This window comes from Pagrus pagrus (assembly GCF_965226575.1).
Source record: "Pagrus pagrus genome assembly, chromosome: 16".
Lineage (NCBI taxonomy): Eukaryota > Metazoa > Chordata > Actinopteri > Spariformes > Sparidae > Pagrus > Pagrus pagrus.
Window position 1 is genome coordinate 17,026,419 of NC_140200.1, and position 21,847 is coordinate 17,048,265.

Sequence of the window (21,847 nt, forward strand, 5' to 3'; positions counted from 1 at the left end):
ATGTGTGTAGGGGATAAGGCATCAGCTGCAGTGCTGTGAAGAGTTCATGCGCGCTCCCTTGCCGGCTTGGCTGATGGCTGCAGTTACCCTAACGGCCGCAACGGCTGTCGTGTCACTATTGAGTCTTATTTCTTGATCCTGCACCAAGTTCCTTTAATTCTACAAAGAGGAAGTTGACCTTTTTACCTCTGAGTTCTGAAATAACTTGTTTGTTCTTCAGTTGCTGATGAAACTGATAAATCACTTCCTTACTTAGGAAACATCATGCATTGTCATTACATTACATTACATTATTGTCATTTTCGTACCCGGCCCAGGAATCCTAGAGGCCCAATATTACGCCCAAGAACATTTAAGTCACAACTGTACATGCATACTGAGTTGATGTTAAGAGATTGTCCTCTGATTTACACAAACAGCAGGCTACTTTAGTCTGAGATCAACAAATCACACCTGACTGTACTAAATGAACCAGTCAGAGGTAAATGTTTATATTAAGTAGATCTAAATAATGTGTGTTGGTGTGATCAGTTTATTAAATGAACACTCTTCCTATTTCTTTCTGTTTCTGAATGTACAGTACTTGTGTCTCTGGTAAAGCAGCACTTTGGAAATGATTCAATTCTGGCATTTCCTCCATCAATAGATGAATCATTTGGTCTATAAAGCATCAGAAAAACAGTCAAAATAACAATTTTATAAGAGCCAATAGGATCATTATGTTAATGGGTTTGTACTGTTTGTGAGGGTTCTGTGTCTTGTGTGCTTCTGCCCTGTCTCTGTTTTCCCTGCCTCTTTGTTCTTCCCCCTCTGCAGGGCTTGGCCGACAGGGCTGACGAGGCACACCTGCAGCCATTCACTCATCACTACCTCCATAAAACCTCTGGTCTTCACCCTACTCCCCTGCCAGATAATGCCGTCTTGTCGGTAGAGCTGACCGTGTTCATTTAGAGAGCTTTTCGTATGCTGCCTTGTGTTTTGCCAGTAAGTGTTGACGTGTTTTTTTTCGCGTGTTTTTTTAGTTCCGTGTACCTCGCTGCGTAGTCGCCCCGTGCTTGAGCGTTTTCTTGCCGCTGGAGTTTCCCCGCCTGCCTTGCCGGACGCTTGTTGTTTTTTTACTTGTGGAGTTTTTTCATTTGAATAAACATTTTCGCACCTACACGCCTGTCTGTCTCTGCTTCGGGGTCCAACTCTCCGTAGGCCTTAACACTGTTGGCTGTTTCCAAAATTGACAAAGACATTCAAGGTATTAAAATGTAAAATAAGGAAAAAATAGCTAATTCCTTCATTTGACAAGCTGCAATCATCACATATTTGGCATTTTTACTTGAAATTTAACATAGAAAACTCAGTGGTGAGTAACCAGCTAATCTCTGCAGCTCTAGTACATAAGACACTCTTTGTCCATCCACACAGGTGTCTCTAATTGATATGGTTGATAAGACCTTCAGTCAGGTGTAAGTTGACTTCTATGATGTCCTCGGAACTTAATGTGCTAATAAAAATGATCACAGGGAAACAGGAGGACGAGGGAGGTGTCAGTCAGTTTGTACACGTCCACACTGGTTTGACAGGAGGTCCAATTAATTAAGCATTATTACACGAGAGGGTGTGCGATTAAACAACAACCACCAATAAAAATCTTGTTAAAAATCATCTCATTCCTGTATACAACTTCACTATTTTATCTTTTGTCTTAGATTCTTATTTGTGGTCGTACATGTGTGTTGTCCTGGATCATATTTTATCTAATTTTTACACACCATTTAGTATCCAGTAACTCATCAAGGAGGATTTATTTGTAGAAATTAAACTGCAGACTGCCATTAAAAGAACAGTTGGTGAAACAGTTATCCATAAAGTCCATACTGGAGCTCAGCCATTTCGCAGATGATGCTGTAGAGGTGTTTGAGGGGCTCTCCGCCGGCCTGACGTTTCCACAGCTGGTGCCCAGCATACTGCTCCACAGTTTTCTATTATCCAGAGAAGGTGCCCAGTAGCTGTGTAACGAACTCTCGGACTTGTGTCCGCTAACGGCCATTATTTCTCTCGTTTCCAGTCCGCACTCGGCCAGTTTCTGGATGGTAGTGGTCTTGATGCTGTGATTTGTGTAAATCACTGATGTGCCTGCATCTTTAGAGATGCGCGATAGCATGGAGCCTAGGTAGTTTACACCCATCGGTTCCAAAGAGAACCACACCTCCCCTAACTTTTCTCCTCTTTTTGGATGGAGGTAAAAAGCTTTAGCCTCTTTTGGGATTTTAGACAGGTACTTTTCAAATGATGAAACCGGGCACAATTCACTCCCTGGATCTTCAAACATGTACCCGTCTACTTTGACGATCCCTGTCATGATGTTCTTTGTGGTTTTTTGTATCCTCATTGAAGGTGAGCGTCACATATTTGTTGCCTTAAGACAGAAATAAAACAGTAATCAGACACATTTAACCACGTTTCTTCTTAACAGAGTGTTATTATTTTGATACCATTGTGCTATTAATGGCACTTTGCAAGTCCTTTAGCCTATTTGATTAACCCACCTGTTGAATCTCGTTTTATTGCGAAAGACTGTGGTGTTAATTTTCACAGACCCTCTTTTCCTCTCCTCCCAAAATGTAGCTGGATGTCGAACCAGACTCCGAGTTTCTCAGTATTATCAAGTCCTCTTCGGTGGTGGCGGGATGATGTTGAGTTTTGTCGTGGCCTGCTTTCCTGAGAAACTTTATGAGCCCACTAAATACATTGTTTGACGTAGTGAACTCACTGTCTTTCATGATAGACCATGCGCGACTAAGAGGAGGGTAGTTAAAACAGCGGTTAATGCCAGCTCTCAACCCGACGTAGCTACTAATGGAGTAATACTGACCCTGGTTATTTCTAACCGAACCATAAAATTCATGGAGAATCTTGTTGGGATCTTCTTTTGTTATAGTTGCAAAATCCACAACTTGTTTCCTGTTTTTTAAATAATCCTGGAAACATTTGACAGCCCAAGATGTTGATCAGTATGTACTCTCTTCATTCCTCGACTTCTCTAACTGATTGAGCTCTATCGTTAGCTAGCTGTGTTTCTTGCTAGCTTCCCCTGCGTAGTTTAAAATACAGGCGGAGTGATATTTTAAGTGATGAGGCATTTTTCATTTGAGCACGGCTACCTGTGCTGTGATGCTCATTTGAGCACAGTCTATAATGTCTGATTGACCAATCAGATTGCTCGGTCAGATCTACGTGTTGTATAAGCAACATTAAAACACATGCAGTGGCTTTAAAGTCGTGCATTCATGTGTTTTTGCGTTGTGTGTCAGGCTGCTGTTGACTGGCTGTTAGTCAATGTCACTGTGACATATCACTGATGTTACTGCTTTATGCAAAATGAGGTTATTATAACTAAAGTTCAGGAACTAGACCACGCCTCTCACCATGGCTAATTTGCCACCTAAGCCTATCTAATCAAACCACCTGGGTCTCTTTAAAGCTCTGGTCTACGATCTGAGAAAGGTTTGAAAAAAGCATCCCCCCCCCACACACCCCCCTCCCCTCTGTGCTCCTTAACCCCTCCCCTCCGAGTTTGTATCGCTCTCCCCTCAGAGTCCCGCGACACACCCCCTCCCGCTACAAGCTTTTTTTTTTCTCTCTCTTCAACGAACTTTATACGTCCCGCAACAAGCACCAAGAGCAACAAGCCGGCAGAAACCAAATACAGCCCAGCTTTGAATGCGGAGTAACGATGTCGGATTCACAGATAAAGTTATTACAATGCACGTTGAAACTCACGTAAATCTTGTAAGTCATTACAATGTCCACAGCTAAGCTCCACAGCCAAGCTAGCGTAACGTCATTAGCATGCTACAGCTACGTTACCTTACAGCTACGTAATCAGTTACAACAGCTAAGTTAGCCACTTCTAAAAGTTACTGAGGGCCAAGAGACTAACAGATGCTGCCGTCAGCTTTCATCACAACGATCGCTTCCACATTGTGGCTGAAAAACAAACCTGTGTGAGCCTCAAAGCAACTGTGTGTGTCCCAGCTGCTGTCTGAGTAGCACCAGACAGCAGCTAGGACACACACTCACACAGACCGCGACACAAACGTGTCCGTAAACCGTAATCTCTTGTTTATGACAGATAAGACACACAAATAAATCCGGACAAATAATATAAAAATCCGGAAATAAATCCGAAACCCCTCCGCTTCGTGTTGGGATTTCATCCATCCCTTCATTCATATTACTTGCTGCTTCATTTGGCTGCTACGAGCAAATAAATAGGCTAATTTGGTGTAAACATGATAGCAATGTTAGCTTGTTGTTAGCTTACAATGCTAACATAGAGGCTAACGTCTCCGTCGGACAAGTAAACAAGTGTTGACAACACTGCAGAGACAGACACCGTCTAACAACACAGAAACAAACTAACGGCAGCTTTCACAGTCATAAGCCAGCATCGGCATGAAAGTTATCTGTGTCACAACATCCACAATAGAGACGAAGGTTACCTGCTCAACAGAAACTCCGCTGTATCAGCACCGGGTCCATATCTTCACGGACCTTTCGCCACCGTTCAAACGATGACCCGATGTTTATTCGGTTTGAGCCCTCTTTGTTTCTCATTTCGCTTTGTGTCTTTTCAGTGACAGACTTTCTTTCTTTGACTCTTTGTCAGTGGGGCAAGCAGAGGCAGCTGAACTGCTCAGGGCAAAACAAACCTCTCGTCCGCTTGTAGTTTCAAATGCGGAAGTGGGTCGGGACCAGACGTGAGCAGGAGCAGGAGGGTGAGGGAGGATTGGATCGGAAAATTGATCCAATAGGAGCCATCCGGGCCGGATGGTTCCTATTGGTCAATTTCTTTTCAGTTTTACAGACACTAGAGAGAATGGATTTTTTTGGTTCCTTTTACTCTTCACATTGTGTGGGTGGTACTATTGGGTCATAACCACCATCTAAATGATGTTAATAGTAATAACAAATCTTTCAAATCGTAGACCATAGCTTTAACACAACACCTGTGCCTTTCCAATTCAATCACCTGTGCAGGCCTATATAGGCGAGACTAACCATTTTTCTCCTGTTCGTCTCAAGTTCTGACATTTGTTTGCACTTAGACTGGCATTTTGTCAAACTACCTAAAACAAATTTACCACCTAGCGCCAAGCCCGCTGCCGCACAGCTGCCAACCCACGACTCCCGAATCCGTCTCCTCTTTCCACTATATCCATCTCCGACTGGACAGGCGCCCGTCTTCAGGATGCCCACAGGGAAAGGAACATCCCGTTCCACCAGACCGACAACAAAGCCTGGCTTTTTCAGCTACTCACAGCCTCCACTTCCATAACCACTCCATCTGCCTACTCACTTCCAGGTCCATTCCTGAGCACCACCCACTTGCGGCACACCGATGACGTCAGGCGGGCCGAAGATATCACCACGTAGCCCACCCCAGCAGAGCAGCAAGACTTAACAATAAAGTTATATACTGCATATTTCTTTTAATTCTACAAAGAGGAAGACTGAGTCTGTTCTTGATTTTGAAGATATAGTTTGAGCTATATCTTTGTGCTTTGCAAAGCAACAAATAATTGGATGAGTAAACATGAAGCTGTACCTAAGTTGTACCAACCCAACAGGAGGACGAGGGAGGTGTCAGTCAGTTTGTACACGTCCACACTGGTTTGAAAGGAGGTCCAATTAAGCAACACTAAAACACATGCAGTGGCTTTAAAGTCGTGCAGTCATGTGTTTTTGTGTTGTGTGTCAGGCTGCTGTTGTCTGGCTGTTAGTCAGTGTCACTGTGACATATCACTGATGATACTGCTTTACGTAAATAGACCTCAAGAACCTCCCACAACTCCCCGCCACACATTGTATCTAGGTCGCTCAATTGTGTGAAGTCTGAGATGTTTTCGGTCACTTTTGACAAAAGCATCAAGCTGCATTTTTGACTCTCTCTGTAAGTTTTTCAAATCGAATGTTTTGTTTTTCTCTTCTCCAACTTGGTAAAGAAGAGTGGAAAGACCCCCACCTACAGTGGACAACGATCAGTCTCAGCTTCATACTGACGGCTCTTTTGAATGAACAGTGTTCTTTTTGAAAATACTGATTCAGCTATATCTTTGTGCTTTGCAAAGCAAGAAATAATTGGATGGGTAAACATGAATACCTTGAGATGTGCGTTGTGATCTCAGGAACAGCTCCCATTGATTTAGAAAAATGTCAAATTGCTTGATGTTGAAAACATTCCTGCTGAATAAAAAGGTGCATTACAAAAAGGCTGTCTCTGTTTTGTGCCTGTTGTTTTATATGATGATAGATGACAGAACTTCTAATGGTCACATTTTGTGAGGCCATAGTGCCGGGGGATCAAAAGTATTGTTGTGTAACTTTGTGTGACCGTGAGAACAGTGAAATGTCCGTCATGACAAAGTGAGATTAGATCAACATCTTGTCATCCATGTGAAGAACTTGACATTGAAAACACATTGAGAAATACAGAATGACTGGATCCATTCCATCCACTTCTAAACCCTTAGTTCTTCCACCTCGTCATCACATCATGGCAAACAATCTTGAAAAGCCCGTCTCCTCATTTTTGGGGATAATGAAGCCGCGCAAATCGAGATGCACGCTCATCAAGACGTACCCCCACTCGGAGTCTCAGCCTCCCTGGTTCCTAGACGGTCCAGAAACTCTACAACCTTATACAACCCCCTCTCCTCCATCTTGATCTCGATCAGCTATATCTTTGTGCTTTGCAAAGCAAGAAATAATTGGATGGGTAAACATGAAGACCTTGATGTGCATTGTGTCCCATGATTTAGAAAAAAGTAAAATTGCCTGATGTTGAAAACATTCCTGCTGAATAAAAAGGTGCATTAAAAAAAGGCTGGCTGTTATTTTAAACCATGATATTTTGCTGATATAATATATAAGTTAATTCTCATCTTAACAAAAACATCACACATTGTCTTTTTAATTATATATACAGTTATAGGACAGAACTTCTGATGGTCACATTTTGTGAGGCCATAGAGCCGGGGGATGATAAGTAGTGTTGTGTAACTTTGTGCGACTGTGAGGACAGTGAAATGTCCCGTCATGACAAAGTGAGATTAGATCAACATCTTGTCATCCATGTGGAGAACTTGACATTGCAAAACACATTGAGAAATACAGAATGACTGGATAGATTATTCCATCTCCATCCTTATAAAGAGACGGGTAACTCACGACTGCTCAGCAGAGACGTCCACATCACCTCTAGATCTCACAGTGCTCACTTTGCTGTCTGTGTCATTTTTTTTTGGTTCTGACAAACAAGCTGTGGAAAGGTGAGATGTCAATTTAATCCTGATGTTACTTGATGAGCTTTGACACTGGTGAATGAAGGCAGTGAATGATTCTGGATGTGGCCATTGTGATTTGTTCCTCAGGATGAAGTGTGTTATGATCTTTCTGGTGTTGACGCTGGTCGTCCTCATGGCTGAACCCGGGGAGAGTGGTCCTCGACCTGATATTGTTCACCTGCCCCCCTGGTGCTGTAAGTCACAAGTGTTCCTACATGCTCAGTTGACGTTAACAGATTGACCTCTGATTTACACAAACAGCAGGCTACTTTATTCTGAGATCAACAAATCACACTTGACTGTACTAACTGACTACATACAACTTCATTTAGTTCTGTGATTAGCTAAAATCTTTTATTTAGTCCTGGCATCTCAGATAATAAACCTTAAATTAAGTAAAGAGAGCATCATTAATGTCCTAAATGCAAAGATTTTCAAATGTGATAATAATATAATGATGTTTATTAATCTTATTTTCATCTTTTTTGTCCCCTGACGACCTCCAGATCCACCGTAAGTATTATCGAATATTTTCTGTTGATTTCAAACAGACAAATAAAATAAATAAAAAGACTTTGTGAAATGCCTCAAACCTATCAAACATAGCAAGCATCAGTATTAAACAGATCCCAAGTTGATGTCTTCAAGTACTTTAATTTGTCAAACCCATTTAAATTTACGATGATATAATAGAGGGTAAAGAAGCAAGTCGACACATTTCAGAAGCTAGAATCAGTGAATTTCTTATTAAAGTATTTGTCAATTAAGATTCTGTTGATCGACCTCTGTTGATAATTTGACTAACTGATTTCTCTCTATTTCCCCCCTTTTCTAACTTGGTATAGAGGATGCAGACTGAGCGGGGGAAGACCCCCAGGTGAATGGCTCGGCGACAAATTGAGGCGATACTATCAAGACTGAGTCTGTTCTTGATTTTGAAGATATAGTTTGAGCTATATCTTTGTGCTTTGCAAAGCAACAAATAATTGGACGAGTAAACATGGAGCCCTTGAGATGTAGTCACTTTAGTCACAGCTCCAACTGATGTTGAAAAATGTAAACTTGCTTGATAGTGAAAACTATCCTGCTGAATAAAGCTGCATTACAAAAGACCGTCTCTGTTTTGTGGTGTTACTTAAGAGAACATGTGCTTGTAATTTTATTGGTGATGATGATCAACAACATTGTTTTTCATTAAGTCAGAGTTAAATGTTTATATTAAGTAGATCTAAATAATGTGTGTTGGTGTGATCAGTTTATTAAATGAACACTCTTCCCATTTCTTTCGGTTTCTGAATGTACTTGTGTATCTGGCAAGGCAAGACTTAACAATAAACTTATATACTGCATTTTTCTTTTAATTCTACAAAGAGGAAGTTGACCTTTTTACCTCTGAGTTCTGAAATATCTTGTTTGTTCTTCAGTTGCTGATGAAACTGATGAATCACGTCCTTACTTAGGAAACATCATGCATTGTCCTTACATTACATTATTGTCATTATTTTCATACATGCTGAGTTGATGTTAACAGATTGTCCTCTGATTTACACAAACAGCAGGCTACTTTAGTCTGAGATCAACAAATCACACCTGACTGTACTAAATTAACCAGTCAGAGGTAAATGTTCTGTGTCTGATGGAGTGCAGTGCAAGTTACTTGACTTTTATGAAGATAGTGATGAAACTGCAAATGATATTCATCAAGCTCTGATGAACTGCCTGAAGAAGTATGAACTGGATATAAAACACATCACTGCCTATGCGGCAGATAATGCCAATGTAAACTTTGGAAAACACCACTCTGTTAACCAGTTATTGAGCAGTGCCAACAGTCACATTTTGAAAGCTAATTGCCCGGCTCACATAGCTCATAACACCTGCAAGCGCGCCTGTGATCAGCTGTCAGTGGATATTGAGTCACTGGTTTTAAATATCTACAGCCAATTTTCAGTATCTGCTTCCAGAAGAGAGGAACTGCGTGCATTTTTTGCTTTTTAGGGTCCGGGCAGCTAAGCTGCCAGGACACTATTGTATTCCTAGGAATTCTTCTTCTTCTTCCGAGGAAGTCATACTTCCCATGGGCGAAAACTCACCAAACTTTACAAAAATGTCCAGCCCCATGCCAGATTTACTTAATTCCAAGGACATGTCAATATTCCTCCTGGGGGGGGCACAATAAGCGTTTAAATTTAAAAATTTTAAAAATACCTACAAAATCAACAGTACATGCTACAGTTTTGAAACTTTCACCAAACTGTAGCCCCAATACTGCTGAAACTTTAGTCCACTTAAACTCATTACAAATTATGAAGTCAATCACTCAGTTTTTTTCAAAACCTGTAAAACTTATAAAACCTATCTCCTCCCACAATTTTTGCTCAATTGTCACCAAACTTGCTAGAGAGCATCTTCAGACCGTCCTCCACAAAATTTGTTTCTCGGATTTTTGATTTATCAAAAATTAAGCCTACAGTGCATCAAAATGTTTGACTGTAAACAGTACTGTAAACATATACTATCAAATTCTTGCTAAATACATTTTCAATCTTCCTGAAAAAAATTGAGAATATTTTGGAGTCATGGTTGATGGAGTTTGGCAAATATCAGAATTTTATCTCAAAAACTGAATTTTTCACAGCATTTTAAATTTCTCTTTCAGGTGAACAATTGGAGTCAATGCAATAATGACATAGCTAAAGATCAGTTATTCACTTATGGAGCAAATCAATCATTTTTAAAATTACCAACATCTCCATGCTGCAATATGTGTATTTTCAGATTTTTGTCTTGATAACTGAATTTTTTACAGTGGTTTCAAATCTGCCTGCACAACAGTGAATGGCTTACTCAATTTGTGAAGCCACTGTTGTATTGCCACTTGCCAATTAGCTCAGAACGATAGATGACAGTCGTTCCAGAAGTTGTGGGTTCAAGCCTCAAGTGGTCCAAAATGAACATTGTTGTCAACTGTCTTGTCTTCCTATTCTCCTGTTTGTTGCTCAGAATTGCCTAAATTTGCCAAAAATAGCCCGGACCCAACCCATCACTGCGCAGCAGCTATAATGTTGACATTGACGTGGTGTGAAATTCTGCGTCATGTTTGCACGCGATGGCTGTCTCTCCATCCAGCTGTTGATCGTCTCCTGCAGAGGCGGCCAGCTCTCACCTCATACTTCGGGTCCCTTGGGGAGACCTGTCCTGCGTATCTGAGGAGGATTTTTGACGATGAACAAAAAACTGCAGCTGCTGAGATTTATCTGTGCTTTTTCCACAACGTGGGGTGTGTTTTTGACACACTTGTTAAAAAGCTGGAGGAAACAAAGCCCTGCATCACAGATGTGTACGGGGAGGTGGGAAAATTCAAAGCGAAGATGCTTCAGCGGAAGGAAGACAGCTTTTTTGGATACCAGACCAAGTAGCTGATGGACAAACAATTGTCAGCACAGAGATCAAAGCAGCAAAAGGACTTTCTGAAGTTCTATGACTCTGTCATTGCATACATTGACAAATGGTTTGATTTCTCATCAGAAAATGTGATGATGAAACTGAAACCGATCGGCCTATACGAGGAGCTCTCTTTCACTGACCTGGAGCAGGTGGTGGTTGCCCTCAAAATGACAGAGACAGTGAGTATGGACCAACTCTATGAAGAGTTTTGTGCTAGCAGGGAGGAAAGGTACACCAAGCGCATGTGCGATTGTGCCCGCGCATGCGCTTGGTGTACAAGCTGCAGTCAGTTGCTCCCGCGTGTGTGTGTTGAGTTTGTGAGAGTTATTATTCTTTTATGCTAGTTTCCTCGTTCTTCCTGCAGATACGTGCAGGTCTAGCTTTTGTGTATGTATCCTATGGATATGGAGACTTTCTTCTCGACCTGTAACCTCGTTTATTCGAGAGAAGAGCTGCTGGCGCTGAGGAGCAAGGGGGAATACGGGCACACGTCATCCCATCCCCTGTGAGGTGAAGCGGAAGTACCGTGGATGTAGAGCCGGAGCCAAGGTAAAAACTGGGCTAACAAACAAGAAACGGCGGCGGTACAAGCCATGTATACCTTCAGTGCAGATGGGAAACGTTAACTCTCTGCTAAACAAAGTGGACGAACTGGCGGCTCTGGTTAAAAATGAGCGGGTGTATCGTGAGAGCAGTTTGTTCTTCCTCACGGAGACATGGCTAACTAGCTCCACGCCGGATGCTAACGTGGATCTGCCGGGATATACCACCATAAGGGCCGACAGAGACACAAGAGCATGCGGTAAAAGCAAGGGTGGGGGACTGGCGCTGTATGTTAACAAGAGGTGGTGTCACCCTGGCCATGCCACTGTGAAAGAGACTATCTGCAATAAGGACATTGAGCTGCTAGCAGTCAGCCTCAAGCCTTACTATATACCGCGAGAGTTCACACATGTGATTGCTATGTGTGTTTACATCCCCCCGAGAGCCGACGCGGAGACTGCATGTGAAACCATCCACTCCACCACAGCAGGACTGCAGACCCAGCACCCCCAGGCCTTCTTTCTTATATCTGGAGACTTTAACCATGTAACCCTGGACCACACATTGGCTGCCTTCTACCAGTTTGTCGACAAACAGGACAATTGACTTGCTGTATGCCAACATTAAGGAGGCATATTCAGCGACACCCCTGCCCCCGCTAGGTAGATCAGACCACAACCGTGTCCAGCTACAACCACTGTACAAGCCAGTAGTACAGCGGCAGCCTGTAACAACCAGGTCCTTCAGGAAGTGGTCTACGACCACGGAGGATGCCCTCAGAGACTGTTTCCAATCTACGGACTGGGCAGTACTACAGGGGAGGCACGAGGAGAATGACATCAATGGGATCACCACCTGTGTAACAGACTACCTTAAATTCTGCATGGACATAGTGGTTCCAGTGAAAAAAGTACACTGCTATGCAAACAACAAACCCTGGATTACCAGCGAGGTAAAGGCCGTCCTCAACAGGAAGAAGAGGGCTTTCCAGATGAAAGACCAGGAGGAAATGCAGAGGGCACAGTGTGAACTCAGGCTGAGTCTGAGGGACGCCAAGGAGGCGTACAGGAGGAAGCTGGAGAGCAGGCTACAACAGAACAACGTGCGTGAGGTGTGGAAGGGTTTGAATACCATCACCGGCTACAAGCAGGCTACAGATGGAGCAGCTGAGGGGGACAGAGAAAGAGCCAACGAGTTTAACATCTTCTTCAATCGTTTTAATGAGGTGCCTGCATTCCACCAGGTACCTCCTCCTCCTCCCTCACCTCTCTCTCTCCTGCCCCCTCCCACCTACTCACCTACACCTACATCCCTCCACTCCTCAATGTGCCTCTCCTCCTTGCCATCTCGCTCCTCTGCATCGCCTCCTCCCCCTCCCTCTTCTTCAGCCCTCCCTGCCATCACCGCAGCCCAGGTTAGTGGCATGCTGAGGAGATTACACCCCAGGAAGGCGGCAGGACCGGACAAAGTGTGCCCCAGGATGTTGAAGGCCTGCGCTGCTGAGCTAGGCGAGCCCCTGCAGCAGCTCTACAACCTGAGCCTACGCCTGGAGAGGGTGCCCACCTTGTGGAAAACATCATGTATTGTCCCAATACATGCTGTCCTCTTTCTCCTCCACAGAGCATACTCCTTCCTGGACAAGGGAAATGGCTCACTAAGAATCCTCTTCTTCGACTTCTCTAGTGCATTCAATACAATCCAGCCCCCTCTCCTGCAAGAAAAACTGACCAGAATGCACGTTGACCCCTCCATAGTGTCCTGGATCACTGATTACCTCACTGACAGACCGCAGTTTGTCAGATTGAGAGGCCGTACATCAGATACAGTGACCAGCAGCACCGGAGCACCACAAGGGACTGTACTCTCTCCTCTCCTCTTCACCCTGTACACAGCCGACTTCCAGTACAACACGGACACATGCCACATGCAAAAATTCTCAGATGACACTGCAATTGTGGGGTGTATCAGGGGGGGCAGTGAGAGTGAGAATGAGTACAGAAGCACAGTGGAGGACTTTGTGAAGTGGTGTCGGCTGAACCAGCTGCAGATCAACACCATCAAAACAAAGGAGATGGTAGTCGACTACAGGAAGAAAAGTCTCCAACCCAAGCCAGTGTCCATCGAGGGGCTGGAGGTGGAGGTAGTCGGCTCCTACAAATACCTTGGCCTGCAGCTGGACAGCAAGCTGGACTGGACTGTGAACACAGACCACCTATACAGGAAGGGGCAGAGCAGGTGCTACTTCCTGAGAAGACTGGCCTCCTTTAACATCTGCAGGAAGTTACTGCAGATGTTCTACCACTCTGTGGTAGCCAGCGTCTTGTTTTATGCCGTTGTGTGCTGGGGGGAAACATCAAGAAGAGGGACGGCGGGAGACTGGACAGGCTGATCAGACGGGCCAGCTCTGTGGTGGGCCTGGAACAGGAGTCGGTGGTGGCAGTGGCAGAGAGAAGAACCATGGAAAAACTGCTGGCGATTACGGACAACACCAGCCACCCCCTGCACTCTGCCATCAGCTCTCAAAGGAGCAGGTTTAGTGGCAGATTGCTGGCACTAACCTGCTCCACAGATAGACTGAGGAAGTCCTTTGTTCCCAGGGCAGTCAGATTGTACAACAGCAGGGGGGGAGGATGGTGGGACGTGCACAACATCTGCACTAACTGAAATTTTATGAAGTGTTTTTCTTTTATATGAGAGTGTGTGTGTGGGTATATATATGTGTACATGTGTATATATACACATATATGTAGGTGATAGTTTGTATATATGTGTATATATAAGTATATTTTATACTTTATTTTACTCTTTTATACTATTGTTTGGAGCAGCTGACAGATGAATTTCCTTCGGGATTAATAAAGTATTTATCTATCTATCTATCTATCTATCTATCTATCTATCTATCTATCTATCTATCTAAATATAGAAAGCCACACAGGATACCACAAAATCCACCAGTGAGAAGTGGGTTGCAGTTTTCCAGAAACCTAGGGAAAGCCAACTTGATCAACATGTTCAGGATTGTCTCATTTGTCCTCAGGGTGCCAGGCTCAAATGCCTTTGTAGAGAGGATTTTCTCTCTGATGACCATTAAATGGTCAGACTCAAGAAACAGATGCAGCACAGAGCTGATCAAAAATGAACTTCAAATATCTGTGAACTGTGACTTGTCATGTAAGGACTTTTCTCTGGCTGCACAAAAGGACAAAAAACTGCTTGAATCGGTCAAGAGCAGCCAAAAATATCCATAGAAAAAGTAGAGTTGGTAAGCAGAGGTAAGCCCCTCTTTTCCTCTATTTTTGTATGAATGTTTTGTTATCCAACTTATATATAGTTTGAGTGAATAAGATTGTGAAGCATTTATTCCCCACCACTGTTTGTGTACACAGAGGGTGCACGTTCTGAGTCTCTGCTATTTTATTCCTCTGCAAAACTGCTATCATTATGACAAATGCCTTAAAACAATACACTGTACATTCAGACAAAACCATCAATTGCTGCTGCAGGCCACCTTTTGTCCCTTATTTCATAGACAATGTTGGCAACCCAACTCCAGGGACAGCAAACTCCACCCAGCCTCAGTGCACCTCTGCATGCAAAACAGAAAACAGCACCAAGTACCAAAACACAAATAATCCCCCACAAAATGAAACTGTGACATAACCAGCTAATCTCTGCAGCTCTAGAACAGATGGCACTCGTTGTCCATCCAGACAGGTGTCTCTAATTGATGTGGTTGATAAGACCTTCAGTCAGGTGTAAGTTGACTTCTATGACGTCCTCAGAACTTAATGTGCTAATAAAAATGATCACAGGGAAAGTTGTACCAACCCAACAGGAGGACGAGGGAGGTGTCAGTCAGTTTGTACACGTCCACACTGGTTTGAAAGGAGGTCCAATTAAGCAACACTAAAACACATGCAGTGGCTTTAAAGTCGTGCAGTCATGTGTTTTTGTGTTGTGTGTCAGGCTGCTGTTGTCTGGCTGTTAGTCAGTGTCACTGTGACATATCACTGATGATACTGCTTTACGTAAATAGACCTCAAGAACCTCCCACAACTCCCCGCCACACATTGTATCTAGGTCGCTCAACTGTGTGAAGTCTGAGATGTTTTCGGTCACTTTTAACAAAAGCATCAAACTGTATTTTTGACTCTCTGTCTGTTAGTTTTTCAAATCGAATGTTTTGTTTTTCTCTTCTCCAACCTGGTAAAGAAGAGTGGAAAGACCCCCACCTACAGTGGACAACGATCAGTCTCAGCATCATAATGACGGCTCTTTTGAGTGAACAGTGTTCTTTTTGAAAATACTGATTCAGCTATATCTTTGTGCTTTGCAAAGCAAGAAATAATTGGATGGGTAAACATGAAGACCTTGAGATGTGTGTTGTGATCTCAGGAACAGCTCCCATTGATTTAGAAAAATGTCAAATTGCTTGATGTTGAAAACATTCCTGCTGAATAAAAAGGTGCATTACAAAAAGGCTGTCTCTGTTTTGTGCCTGTTGTTTTATATGATGATAGATGACAGAACTTCTAATGGTCACATTTTGTGAGGCCATAGTGCCGGGGGATCAAAAGTATTGTCGTGTAACTTTGTGTGACCGTGAGAACAGTGAAATGTCCCGTCATGACAAAGTGAGATTAGATCAACATCTTGTCATCCATGTGAAGAACTTGACATTGAAAACACATTGAGAAATACAGAATGACTGGATAGATTATTCCATCTCCATCCATATAAAGAGACGGGTAACTCACGACTGCTCAGCAGAGACGTCCACATCACCTCTAGATCTCACAGTGCTCACTTTGCATTCTGTGACACCAGTTTTTTTTTTTGGTTCTGACAAACAAGCTGTGGAAAGGTGAGAAGTCAATTTAATCCTGATGTTACTTTAATAAATGCAAAATCTTTTAGATGAGATGTGATGAGCTTTGACACTGGTGAATGAAGGCAATGAATGATTCTGGATGTGTCCATTGTGATTTGTTCCTCAGGATGAAGTGTGTTATGATCTTTCTGGTGTTGACGCTGGTCGTCCTCATGGCTGAACCCGGGGAGAGTCAGTATCAACGACAACCTGTCCCAAGACGGCCCCGATGCGGTAAGTCACAAGTGTTCCTACATACTGAGTTGATGTTAACAGATTGACCTCTGATTTACACAAACAGCAGGCTACTTTAGTCTGAGATCAACAAATCACACTTGACTGTACTAACTGACTACATACAACTTCATTTAGTTCTGTGATTAGCTAAAATCTTTTATTTAGTCCTGGCATCTCAGATAATAAACCTTAAACTAAGTAAAGAGAGCATCATTAATGTTCTAAATGCAAAGATTTTCAAATGTGATAATATACTAATGTTTATTTATGTCATGTTCATCTTCTTGTCCCTTTAGTACTTGGAGGTATAAGGTGAGTATTACTGAATATTTTCTGTTGATTTCAAACAGACAAATAAAAGAAAAAAAGACTTTGTGAAATGCCTCAAACCTATCAAACATAGAAAGCATCAGTATTAACCAGATCCCAAGTTGATGTCTTCAACTACCTTACTCTGTCCAACCCATTTAAATTCACGATGATATAATAGAGGGTAAAGAAGCAAGTCGACTCATTTCAGAAGCTAGAATCAGTGAATTTCTGTCAGATTTTGCTTTAAAAATTATTGCAAAATGATTCAATTATTAGTATATTCCTCAATTAAGATTCAGTTGAACGACCTCTGTTGATAATTTGACTTATTTCTCTCTATTTCCCCCCGCCCCACTTCTCTAACTTGGTATAGATTCGGATGCAGAGGGAGAATTGGAAAAACCCAAGATGAAGTGGCCGACGATAAATTGAGGCGATACTATCAAGACTGAGTCTGTTCTTGATTTTGAAGATATAGTTTGAGCTATATCTTTGTGCTTTGCAAAGCAGCAAATAATTGGATGAGTAAACATGAAGCCCTTGAGATGTAGTGACTTTAGTCACAGCTCTAACTGATGTTGAAAAATGTAAAATTGCTTGATAGTGAAAACTATCCTGCTGAATAAAGCTGCATTACAAAAGACCGTCTCTGTTTTGTGGTGTTATTTAAGTGAACATGTGCTTGTCATTTTATTGGTGATGATGATCAAGAACATTGTTTTTCATTAAGTCAGAGGTAAATGTTTATTTTAAGTAGATCTAAATAATGTGTGTTGGTGTGATCAGTTTATAAAATGAACACTCTTCGTATTTCTTTCTGTTTCTGAATGTACTTGTGTATCTGGCAAGGCAAGACTTAACAATAAACTTATATACTGCATATTTCTTTTAATTCTACAAAGAGGAAGTTGACCTTTTTACCTCTGAGTTCTGAAATATCTTGTTTGTTTCTTGTTCTTCAGTTGCTGATGAAACTGATAAATCACGTCCTTATTTGGCGTGAGCGGGGTGTGAGTGTGAGTGTTTGTGTGAGCTGGTGTATGTGTAGTGTGTGTTATCAACAACGCCACCTGGGATTTTAACCTAGGAAATAGCCATACAAGCCCAACACAGGCTCGTATAGTCACAAGGGGCCAGAGAACGTGGTTTCCAAGAAATATACTTTACTAAACAAAGAGTTTAAAATGCCTTTGAAATAGAGAGCCACCACACTGGCAAAAGAACAAACAAAAAGAACCAAATCAGGGCTGGGGCTTACCACGGCGGCAGGGAACTCAAAAATGGGGACAAAATCCAAGCTATAAACCACCAGTGCACTGCAACCATAACTGTGTCAAACACCACCACCAGGGGAGGACTGCCGCTCGCTTGGGCCTCAGCACCTGTTGTAAAACAAGAACAACACAAAATTTAAAAAAGGAAGAGGAAACCAAATACACGATTAATTAATACCAAAGAAGATATCAAAACAATAGAAATAATTTATATAGCGCAAAAAAAAGAAATAACAAATGCAATTTACAACTAAGCAGTAAAGAGGATTAACAACAATATAAATCAACTTAGATTGGGATCAAATATTAAGCAAAGAAAGAAAATAATATTTTAACCCAAAATCGACTTGATACAATAAACAAAAACAATCCAAACTATTAGCAAACAAACAAACTAAGTACGACCTAAATTAAATGCACAAAGAGATCTTTGATATTTAAATCAATAAAGGAAACAATGTGTTAAATCAAAAGGAGACAACAGGTGAACCAACTCTGCCGGATTCGGACTGGATTTTCATGATGTGGGCACGATAGTGGCGTGACGCCTTCACACTGGGCCTGAGGTTGTTATCACATACAGTGACCCGAGACAGTTTCGTGCATCTCAGTCCAACCAGAGCCGAGCCAGGACAGCAGCAACCCTTTCGTGGTGGCCGATGACAGGAAACACACCAGGACGCCAAACAATTGATGCAGAACTAGGAGAACGGGGGACCGCTGGTTACAGCGGCCCCGCTGCACAGCCAAAGAGAATGTGTCAAAACTAGTGCAATAGGTGAAAAACTGCAGCAGAAGACAAATACAAGCAGCATACCTCTCAGCTCTACTGCACCCGACCTGCGCCCACCCGAACCGCTCGCTCGCTCCCTCCGGCTCACCATCGCTCTCAGCACTGCAACGGAGCGGGAGGATGAAGCCCCAGAGCCGAATAAATTGGCGATGTAACAGCAGATAATACAGGGTGCCTACCTTAATAACACGATGGGGAGACACGGACATGCACGCCGACCAACACGGCAGAAGCAGAGAGGGAGAGCGGCGACCAAAACACCTGGTTTTAATCACCCGCAGCGCCGCCCAACAATTAACCTGCACCGGCTGGCACAGCGCCATGACCAGGGGAGAGATGGCTCACCTGGCCACACTTACTTAGGAAACATCATGCATTGTCCTTACATTACATTACATTATTGTCGTTATTTTCGTACCCGGCCCAGGAATCCTAGGGCCCAATATTACGCCAAAGACCACGTAAGTCACAAGTGTTCATACATGCTGAGTTGATGTTAACAGATTGTCCTCTGATTTACACAAACAGCAGGCTACTTTAGTCTGAGATCAACAAATCACACCTGACTGTACTAAATTAACCAGTCAGAGGTAAATGTTCTGTGTCTGATGGAGTGCAGTGCAAGTTACTTGACTTTTATGAAGATAGTGATGAAACTGCAAATTATATTCATCAAGCTCTGATGAACTGCCTGAAGAAGTATGAACTGGATATAAAACACATCACTGCCTATGCGGCAGATAATGCCAATGTAAACTTTGGAAAACACCACTCTGTTTACCAGTTATTGAGCAGTGCCAACAGTCACATTTTGAAAGCTAATTGCCCGGCTCACATAGCTCATAACACCTGCAAGCGCGCCTGTGATCAGCTGTCAGTGGATATTGAGTCACATGTTTGCACGCGATGGCTGTCTCTCCATCCAGCTGTTGATCGTCTCCTGCAGAGGCGGCCAGCTCTCACCTCATACTTCGGGTCACTTGGGGAGACCTGTCCTTCGTATCTGAGGAGGATTTTTGAGGATGAAGAAAAAACTGCAGCTGCTGAGATTTATCTGTGCTTTTTCCACAACGTGGGGTGTGTTTTTGACACACTCGTTAAAAAGCTGGAGGAAACAAAGCCCTGCATCACAGATGTGTACGGGGAGGTGGGAAAATTCAAAGCGAAGATGCTTCAGCGGAAGGAAGACAGCTTTTTTGGATACCAGACCAAGTAGCTGATGGACAAACAATTGTCAGCACAGAGATCAAAGCAGCAAAAGGACTTTCTGAAGTTCTATGACTCTGTCATTGCATACATTGACAAATGGTTTGATTTCTCATCAGAAAATGTGATGATGAAACTGAAACCAATCGGCCAACACGAGGAGCTCTCCTTCACTGACCTGGAGCAGGTGGTGGTTGCCCTCAAAATGACAGAGACAGTGAGTATGGACCAACTCTATGAAGAGTGTTGTGCTAGCAGGGAGGAAATATAAAAAGCCACACAGGATACCACAAAATCCACCAGTGAGAAGTGGGTTGCAGTTTTCCAAAACCTAGGGAAAGCCAACTTGATCAACATGTTCAGGATTGTCTCATTTGTCCTCAGGGTGCCAGGCTCAAATGCCTTTGTAGAGAGGATTTTCTCTCTGATGACCATTAAATGGTCAGACTCAAGAAACAGATGCAGCACAGAGCTGATCAAAAATGAACTTCAAATATCTGTGAATTGTGACTTGTCATGTAAGGACTTTTCTCTGGCTGCACAAAAGGACAAAAAACTGCTTGAATCGCTCAAGAGCAGCCAAAAATATCCATAGAAAAAATAGAGTTGGTAAGCAGAGGTAAGCCCCTCTTTTCCTCTATTTTTGTATGAATGTTTTGTTATCCAACTTATATATAGTTTGAGTGAATAAGATTGTGAAGCATTTATTCCCCACCACTGTTTGTGCACACAGAGGGTGCACGTTCTGAGTCTCTGCTATTTTATTCCTCTGCAAAACTGCTATCATTATGACAAATGCCTTAAAACAATACACTGTACATTCAGACAAAACCATCAATTGCTGCTGCAGGCCACCTTTTGTCCCTTATTTCATAGTGACAAAGTTGGCAACCCAACTCCAGGGACAGCAAACTCCACCCAGCCTCAGTGCACCTCTGCATGCAAAACAGAAAACAGCACCAAGTACCAAAACACAAATAATCCCCCACAAAATGAAACAGTGACATAACCAGCTAATCTCTGCAGCTCTAGAACAGATGGCACTCGTTGTCCATCCACACAGGTGTCTCTAATTGATGTGGTTGATAAGACCTTCAGTCAGGTGTAAGTTGACTTCTATGATGTCCTCAGAACTTAATGTGCTAATAAAAATGATCACAGGGAAAGTTGTACCAACCCAACAGGAGGACGAGGGAGGTGTCAGTCAGTTTGTACACGTCCACACTGGTTTGAAAGGAGGTCCAATTAAGCAACATTAAAACACATGCAGTGGCTTTAAAGTCGTGCAGTCATGTGTTTTTGTGTTGTGTGTCAGGCTGCTGTTGTCTGGCTGTTAGTCAGTGTCACTGTGACATATCACTGATGATACTGCTTTACGCAAATAGACCTCAAGAACCTCCCACAACTCCCCGCCACACATTGTATCTAGGTCGCTCAATTGTGTGAAGTCTGAGATGTTTTCGGTCACTTTAAACAAAAGCATCAAGCTGCATTTTTGACTCTCTCTGTCTGTAAGTTTTTCAAATCGAATGTTTTGTTTTTCTCTTCTCCAACTTGGTAAAGAAGAGTGGAAAGACCCCCACCTACAGTGGACAATGATCAGTCTCAGCATCATACTGACGGCTCTTTTGAGTGAACAGTGTTCTTTTTGAAAATACTGATTCAGCTATATCTTTGTGCTTTGCAAAGCAAGAAATAATTGGATGGGTAAACATGAAGCCCTTGAGATGTGTGTTGTGATCTCAGGAACAGCTCCCATTGATTTAGAAAAATGCAGAATTACTTGATGTTGAAAAAATTCCTGCTGAATAAAAAGGTGCAT

The 21,847-nt window shown here is 42.7% G+C and overlaps 2 long non-coding RNA genes across 2 annotated transcripts; both read left to right on the plus strand.

Annotated features, from left to right (window-relative positions):
- Positions 1-7,223: 7,223 nt before the first annotated feature.
- LOC311271295 lies at positions 7,224-8,453 on the plus strand. Its single transcript, XR_014624398.1, has 2 exons — positions 7,224-7,325; positions 7,428-8,453. It is a non-coding gene; the product is annotated as an uncharacterized lncRNA (long non-coding RNA).
- A 7,663-nt stretch (positions 8,454-16,116) lies between these two features.
- On the plus strand, positions 16,117-17,390 carry LOC311271604. The gene is made up of 4 exons (XR_014624448.1): positions 16,117-16,197; positions 16,331-16,437; positions 16,737-16,752; positions 17,126-17,390. It is a non-coding gene; the product is annotated as an uncharacterized lncRNA (long non-coding RNA).
- The last annotated feature ends 4,457 nt before the right edge of the window (positions 17,391-21,847 follow it).